Raw genomic sequence first — 7970 nt, 5'->3', positions numbered from 1 at the left:
GGCCAGGAAGCTGGACAAATGCAATCACGTACGCTTATATCTTGAAGGCAAGCATCACCATGCAAGACAATATGGGCATCAAATTCATGATGATATTGTTACTCAAGGGCTATTGGAGGAAAAATTTCGTGCTTGGTAGGCTTGGCTAACCATGCCACTAATCATCTCTTGCTTGAGATGCATGCCAAACATGGTAGTGTGAAGGTAGTGGCGAGGGGACATGCTTAATGGCCGCCCAAAGTAAGGAAGTTGAATCCATTAACACATCGGCCGCCCATTGGGTGTGAAGGGGAGAAAATAAAAAGAAAGCCATGGCGTTCAACTGCAGCGAAGAGGAACGTTGGAGAGGGAAGAAGATCTCGTAGAGGCCACAACGTAGCTCGGATGGGCTCCGTGATGAAGCGGTTTCTCCTCAGCAGCGCCGTGCGCTCTGATTTGGTCGCGATGATCGACCCCGCTGCCTGCCACGTCACCAAGCCGACTTCCCACGCCACGTCAGTCACGGCGCCATGACTGCATGGTGGGGACAATTTTTTTTGGAGAGTATTTTTAAGGGCAGCACGAGAGCAATAAGAAAAGCCAACGAGGGCATAAGAGGAAAAGGCATAAGGGGAAGGCCTATCAACGGGAGGATTGCAAGCCAAGAAGGCAAGCTCTCTCTCTCCCAATCAAAACCAAGCCAAGAAGGCAAGCTCTCTCTCTCCCAATCGAAACCAAGCCAAGAAGGCGAGTTTTTTTTCTCTCTCTCAATCGAAACCAAGCCAAGAAGGCAAGCTCTCTCTCCCCCAATCGAAACCAAGCCAAGAAGACAAGCTCTCTCTCTCCCAATCGAAACCAAGCCAAGAAGGCGAGTTTTTTTTCTCTCTCTCCATCTCCAATCAAGGTAAGAGAGGATTCTCTATCTCTCTCTCTCGATCTCCAATCCAAGCAAGCAAGAGCAGAGAAGCTTGTCGAGGTTAAATCGTGCAGGCAAAGCATGCAATGATTAAAGCAAATCAAGGACAAAGAAGCAAGGCAGGACAAGAAAACCAAGGGAAGTCAAAACTCACTCTCGAGAAAGCAAGGAGAGATGATAAACTCTCTCTACTGTATTTGGAAGATACAAGGGTATCAAGCAGGGAATTTTGTCGGATACTTACCTCCTAATCAGTTTATAAAGACTCTAATGGCGAGTATAAGTGGAAATTTTACAGTCTTGATCTAATTCGAGAGCATTAAACTCTCCTAACTCCATCAGTGCCGTTAACGACACACATTTGTAATCGAATTCCACTTTGGCTAATCATTAGCAGTTTAAACCATATCGATTGTCGAGTTTTAAGTATTTAAAGTGTTGACAGGATCTGTTGCCTTGTGCCGTGCGTCTTGTCTCTCCTATTTCCCATAGCAAGCAACCCGGTACTGACCCAGCTCGCCTCACGAACCCGTATCCCCCGACAACGACCAGACTCACTAGCACCTATATACATGATCTTTCCCCTGTAGAGGTGTTGTAGATTCTCCTCAATGCCACCATAGAGAGCATACATATGAGAGAGCTCAGTGCTTATATAAACTCAAAAAATCATCACCTTTAGCCAAAAAACACAAATTGATTAACTTGCAAATAAAATTAACTCGTTTTCCATGGGCTTGACATTCCGTTAGCCCCTTGTTGGAAATTGATGCGTAAATCAACCATGGTGTGGTGGATTACTTCACTGATAGAACCAATCCGTTGAGAGTTGATGTACTCGACCATCTCTTCAGGTAATCCCACACAAAATTGTTGCTTTTGCTTGGTGAAGTCTATCTTTTAGAAGACAATAGCCTTGAGATGTAAATCCCAAAAGTTGTCTACATATTTGTGGATAGACTCATGAGAGAGAAGCTTCAAGCTGCACCATTCGGCAAGCACTTTGTCCTTTGCATTGCTTGCAAGGAATTGCTTCATGATGGAAACTCGTAGATTTTTCCATGTCGTTGGGGCTTTGCCATTGCCACGAAGGCTAGCCCACCATTGAGGAGCCACTTTTTGGATGTGTATAGCTACATGGTGTAGCTTGGAGGACTTCATGAAGCCCTTGTCTCCAAAGGCCGCATCAAATTTCTAGATGAAGGCCAATACTTTGTCGGTAGCAACAAAGGTGCCATCATAGGTGAGAAAAGAGATACTCTTTCCTCCCTCTTTGAACTTCTTGAGCTTTTGTGACCTACGCCATGCAGGGTATGATTTGCGATGTCCTCCCCTCTTATATTCTCTAAGAGAATAGCCATAGCTTTCGTCGGAAGAAGAGGAAGGTGAAGAAGAAGGAGAAAAGGGTGACCTCTTTCTTGCCCTTTTCTTCCTTTGTTTCCTCTCTTTCCTTTTGGAGTGACAAGGTAAAGGACCGTGGGTTGATTTTTTCCTCTTGGAAGGAGTTGGCGATCGTCTAGACCACCGTCTTTGTGGAGCCACATCTTCAGAGGAACTTAGTATTCATTACTTCCTTGCTCTTTGGATTCCTCCTCTCGTGTGGGAGAGAGTCTTCTTTTGGGGGTCTCTTCAAGAGGCCTCCTAAGATCTCTCTCCTCTTGGAGAGGAAGGGAAATCCCATAAGTGCCAAGTTGTTGAGTAACTTCGGCTTGCAAAGCAGAGTTGCCCATAGCTTGCTGCAACCTAGTAACAAGATAATTGACAAACATGGGGGCATCATCATTAGCACCTTCATGTGAAAAATCATAGTTATCTATGTTCATTCTACTCTCTTGGTTATTGTCAGCCATGTTAACAAAATTTGAGTACTTACTTAGTGTATGCTTTGGAAATTCAAAACCTTAGTTGCTACTCCTCTTAGCCTTTGAAAATGAGCACTTGTATCTACACCCATGGCTTGAATTCATTAATTACAGAGAGTAGTGGAGTGGGTCTAATATTGTAGAGTTGCCAAGGGCTAGCTCCTTTTGGACTTCTTATGGATCAATAATGATAAGGCCGTAGGCAAGTCTAAAAGACCCCAATATTAAGACCAAATCTCCTAAGGTGTGCACCATATCACACATAGTGAGCTCAACAAAATTGATAATAGATCTTAGTCCCACTTACCCTAATATAATTAACAATATCAATCATTAATAGGCTGTTTAAGGAACTCTCTTCTTAAGCAATAAAAGAGAAACCAAATACTTTGATACCAATGTAATGGAAATGGCCTATGAACTTTGAGGATAGCGAAATTAAGAGAATCAGAGAGAACATTTTTGTGAGACTACTTTGAGAGCATAGAGGGTGAACTTAATTGATGGTAGCAACATAAACATAGTTCTTAGTTAACTTGGCATGAACAATACTTTTGCAAGAGAGAGAGTTTAGAGAACATGACAATAGTTGAGGACTCGATTTATGTGGAGTCTATCCCCCCTCCAATAGGCATTTGTATTATAGATTCTCCCATCAAGGGAGACTTGGTATAATACAATCTTTGTGTTCCTTGTGACCTAGGTGATGCAATGAAGATGGAAAGCTTCATGCATCACGAGCATAACATCAACTTTGCAAAAAGCATTGACTATCCCAAACCTCAAACCCAAGGCCTCAAACACCTTCGAAGGTGGAGAGAGCTAGCGGGGAATAATGGTAGGGAAGAGAAAGAAGAAACATTCCTTAGGAGAAAGAAATAGTTCCTCACTTGACATTACTCTTATTGCTAGCATACATAATAGCACATTAGTGAAGATGGCAAGCTTAAGTTTTGAAGCATGCCACTTGGTTGGATTTGCATTCATAGCCAAGAGTGTTAATGTAGGCTCTCAATTTCTCTACTAGCTTGGAGAAGGAGATGTAGCTCTTGCACTTTGTACTTCACACAATCAGAGTGTGTGTGAGCGTGTGTGAGAGAGTATACCCCTCAAGAAACCCCCCTTCTTGCTTTGGTCGACCCCCCTTGTAGCTCATGCTTGAAGCTCATTGGACCCCTGCAAGCCTGACCAATCACATGCAGAATTCATATAAAAAAACAAGGGTAGTCTTGGGACAAGTGTCCCCTTTCCCCTATGAGAGAGAGGACCTGATAAATGCAAAAACAATTAGCTAAATTAACTGATATATCATTGGACCCTTGGGAGGCCAACCAATGGGCTTTAGGCACACCACGAAGGCAACATGGGTAGGGGCTTAACATGTGTCCTTGCTGCCTCTTGAGGCTTGGCATATCTTGTGTGTGTGAGTGTGTGTGTGTGGGTGTTCTCTTTCATCCCCTAGCTTTAGGGCTCGCCCCCTCTCTTGTAGGGATGCTTTGACTTTGTGGAACAAAAGCACCTTAGTCAGCAAGCACAACAAAGCACCTCAAGGTTGGGTAGTGTTCCCACAAGCACCTCAATCTCCCTAGTCGGCAAGCAGGACAAGCACTTCAAGCTTGGGCCGGGTTTCCACCTCAAGCACAACCCTAGCTTACCTAAGGTCAAAGGACTTTCAACACTAACCTTTGGAGGGCTCTGATACCAATGTAATGGAAATGGCCCATGAACTTTGAGAATAGCAGAATTAAGATAATTAGAGAGAACATTTTTGTGAGACTACTTTGAGAGCATAGAGGGTGAACTTAATTGATGGTAGCAACATAAAAATAGTTCTTAGTAAAATTGGCATGAAAAATAATTTTGCAAGAAAGAGAGAGTTTAGAGAACATGACAGCAGTTGAGGACCGAATTTATATGGAGCCGGTCCCCCCTCCAATACGCATTTGTATTATAGATTCTCCCATCAAGAGAGACTTGGTACAATACAATCTTTGTGTTCCTTGTGACCTAGGTGATGCAATGAATATGGAAAGCTTCAGGCATCATGAGCACCCGGGGCGGTCACTTTTTAGAATGTGTATGATATCATGTGAGTTAACCGGAGAGGATTATTAAAAGACCAAAATGTATAAAAATGTATACATACAGAGGGGGGTGAGGGTTTTTTAAATAGGTTCACAGTGTAAGTATAGTATGTATATTGGGGTATTATTAATTACCTCTTGAACGCACATGCTATAGGGGTCTTTTGATAAGTGACTGCCCCGGGCACGAGCATAACATCAACTTTGCGAAAAGCATTAACTATCCCAAGCCTCAGTCTCAAGGTCTCAAACACCTTCGAAGGTGAAGAGAGCCAGCAGGGAATGAGGGTAGGGAAGAAGAAGAAATATTCCATAGGAGAGAGAAATAGTTCCTCACTTATCATCACTCTTCTTGTTAGCATACATAATAGCATAGTAATGAAGATGGAGAAGATGAAAAGCTTAAACATTGAAGCATGGCTCTTGGTTGGATTTGCATTCCATAGCCAAGAGTGTTGGTGTAGGCTCTCAACCTCTCTACTAGCTTGGAGAAGGAGATGGAGCTCTTGCACTTTGCACTTCACACAATCAAAGTGTGTGTGAGAGAGTATACCCCTCAAGAAACCCCCCTTCTTGCTTTGGTCGACCCCTTCTTGTAGCTCATGCTTGAAGCTCATTGGACCCCTCAAGCCTGACCAATCACATGCAGAATGCATATCAAGCAACAAGGGTAATCTTGGGACAAGTGTCCCCCTTTCCCCTATGAGAGAGAGGACTTGATAAATGCCAAAACAATTAACTAAATTAACTAATTTATCATTGGACCTCTTAGGAGGCCAACCAATAGGCTTTAGGCACACCATGAGGGCAACATGGGTAGGGCTTAACATGTGTCCTTGCTGCCTCTTGAGGCTTGGCATATCTTGTGTGTGTGTGTGTGTGTGTGTGTTCTCTCTCATCCCCCTAGCTTTAGGGCTCGCCCTCTCTCTTGTAGGGATGCTTTGACTTTGTGGAGCACAAGCACCTTAGTCAGCAAGCACGACAAAGCACCTCAAGGTTGGGTAGTGTTCCCACAAGCACGTCAAGCTTGGGCTAGGTTCCCACCTCAAGCACAACCCTAGCTTATTTAAAGTCAAAGGAATTTTAACAGTAACCTTTGAAAGGCTCTGATACCAAAGTAATATAAATGGCCTATGAACTTTGAGAATTTGTGAGACTACTTTGAGAGCATAGAGGGTGAACTTAACTAATGGTAGCAACATAAAAATAGTTCTTAGTTAACTTGGCATGAAAAATAATTTTCAAGAGAGAGAGTTTAGAGAACATGACAACAGTTGAGGACCGAATTTATCTGGAGCCGGTCCCCCCTCCAATAGACATTTGTATTATAGATTCTCCCATCAAGAGAGACTTGGCACAATACAATCTTTGTGTTCCTTGTGACCTAGGTGATGCAATGAAGATGGAAAGTTTCATGCATCACGAGCCTAACATCAACTTTGCAAAAAGCATTAACTATCCCAAGCCTGAGTCCCAAGGCCTCAAACACCTTTGAAGGTGTAGAGAGCTAGCGGGGAATAAGGGTAGGGAAGAGGAAGAAGAAATAGTTTCTCACTTATCATCGATCTTCTTGCTAGAATACATAATAGCATAGTAATGAAGATGGAGAAGATGACAAGCTTAAGCATTGAAGCATGGCTCTTGGTTGGATTTGCATTCCATAGCCGAGAGTGTTGGTGGTGTAGGCTCTCAACCTCTCTACTAGCTTGGAGAAGGAGATGGAACTCTTACACTTTGCACTTCATACAATCAGAGTGTGTGTGAGTGTGTGTGTGAGAGCATACCCGTCAAGCAGTCCCCCTTCTTGCTTTGGTTGACCCCCCCCCCCCCCCCCGTGTAGCTCATACTGGACAACACCTCAAGCTCCCTACTTGGCAATCACGAGAAGCACCTCAAGCTTGGGCCGGGTTCCCACCTCAAGCACAACCCTAGCTTACCTAAGGCCAAAAGACTTTTAACACTAACCTTTGGAGGGCTCTGATACCAATCTAATGGAAATGGCCTATGAACTTTGAGAGTAGAAGAATTAAGAGAATTATAGAGAACATTTTTGTGAGAATAGAAAAATTAAGAGAATTAGAGAGAACATTTTTGTGAGACTACTTTGAGAGCATAGAGGGTGAACTTAATTGATGGTAGCAACATAAGAATATTTCTTAGTTAACTTGGCATGAACAATACTTTTGCACGAGAGAGTTTAGAGAACATGACAACAGTTGAGGACCGGCTCAATTAACATTTCCCCCTTCCAATTTTAGTGCCCGTCCTCAAGCACTATTGAAAAGTGTCCGTGGAGGATGTGGAAGGTTTTTGATTGGTTGTTGATGAGATATATGGTTTCACGTGTCGTTAAATTTTTTGATGAGGTTCATTCTGCTGTAGGATCTTTATTGGTCCAAATTTGTTTCTGATGTGAAATTTGTTTCTGATTTCTGATGCTTACTACAAACATTTCTTTAGGTAAAAATAAGCTTGAATCCTCAAAAAGAGGATTATTGAAGGACCAAGTTGGCATTGAAGGTTTCTTTTGCCATACCTATTTTATCTTGTAATTTTCAGCTTTGTTGGTTGAGTTTTCCTTCTTTTACTATGAAGAGTCCATTGTCCGTTTGATTCTCCAATCTGGCTTGTTGTAAGGAGTATTTGAGGTTGTTGTAGGTCTTTGTTCGAGGTTCGCATCTGGATTTTAATCCGAAGCCTTGGAAGACTTAAGAATCCAAATCTCTTGATGACCTTTGTAACTCCTTTATTGACTTTGCTTAGCCCTAGGTCTTGGTGAACTCTTGAGATCTTCATGCACGCCTGTAAATAGCATATTTAGAGACACATACATGAGGAAATAGTGCATGTTAGGGAGTTGGACTATTTGACTAGGAAGGTAATCATTTTTCAATATGTAATCTGGTGTCTATGGTCATTGCAATAAAAAAATGTTTTTGAAATGAGATGTTGAGATATTAAAGATATACATATATATGGTCTTGGCTGGGATGTGTGTCAAAAATAAATGCTCGTAAAAGTGGAGTTTGCAATGCATTACTATGTGTTTTGCACTTGGTTTTAGTAGATTGAGAATGCATATTGGGAAATGAGTATAAATTAGATATAGTTGGACTACGTTAGAAAGAC

The sequence above is a fragment of the Adiantum capillus-veneris genome, chromosome 4 (genome assembly GCF_014529385.1).
Source record: "Adiantum capillus-veneris isolate H3 chromosome 4, ASM1452938v2, whole genome shotgun sequence".
In the NCBI taxonomy this organism is placed as follows: domain Eukaryota; kingdom Viridiplantae; phylum Streptophyta; class Polypodiopsida; order Polypodiales; family Pteridaceae; genus Adiantum; species Adiantum capillus-veneris.
This window is presented reverse-complemented; position numbering follows the sequence as displayed.